Raw genomic sequence first — 855 nt, forward strand, 5'->3', positions numbered from 1 at the left:
TTTTAAGAATACTATTTATACAAATAGCTCGAGTTTTTGCTAAATTCCATTTATGCCACATGTCCTAAGTACATGTGTTCCTTAAATAGCTCATGCACATTAGATACTGATTAAAGTGCCTTATTAAGGACGGGATTAGGTGGATGATGACAAAGTATTAAATAGATTATTACATAGAGGAGGATTAATTTAAGAGGCCTGTTATAGTTAATAAATTACAGTATTGTGCTTGTTCATTACACGTGTGGTGGGTACAGTCATTCCCACGCTGGGGATTATATTATGGTTTTATGGCTGCAGACATACTGGTATATGATCTAAGATATCCTGGTATTAAAATGTACGGTTATGTTATAGCATGCTAGCACCTTTGGTGAGCATAGAAATTCCACGTGAGGGTTAATGCAATATCCTCATAGTCCTTGCTTGATATGTTACAGCACCCAGTCTTCCATGATGGTTCCCCATCTATGTACTAGCTGGGCCCAGCACTGCTTGGCTTCCAAGATCGGACGGAATTGGGCATTTCCAGTGTGGTATGGCTGTATAATTGGCACGGTTTCTTAGAGGCATCGCAACGCCACGACGTGGTAGAGGAAGTGACCTTGGTGCAAAGGAATGACAGTGGAAGGGACAGGTTGCCCAAATAGGAATAAGGTTGATCAGCTTACATTACAAAAAGGGGGCTATACTAACTTGGATTTTTATATGTATTTTTGTATATATTTTTTGTAGTCCTAGTGATTTCTCACTAATATTTGGTTCCTTGTATAGGGCCATATTTTTATCTACTTTTGTATTGGTGTTAATTACATTTTATTAAATTTTATAATTTTCATCCGAGTCTCCTTCAAA

At 37.5% G+C, this 855-nt stretch overlaps 1 pseudogene; it reads right to left on the reverse strand.

The window, feature by feature from the left end:
- Positions 1 to 431: 431 nt before the first annotated feature.
- Positions 432 to 550, reverse strand: LOC135054285 (5S ribosomal RNA; annotated as a pseudogene).
- Between the last annotated feature and the right edge of the window lie 305 nt (positions 551 to 855).

This window comes from Pseudophryne corroboree, chromosome 2, assembly GCF_028390025.1.
Source record: "Pseudophryne corroboree isolate aPseCor3 chromosome 2, aPseCor3.hap2, whole genome shotgun sequence".
NCBI lineage: Eukaryota > Metazoa > Chordata > Amphibia > Anura > Myobatrachidae > Pseudophryne > Pseudophryne corroboree.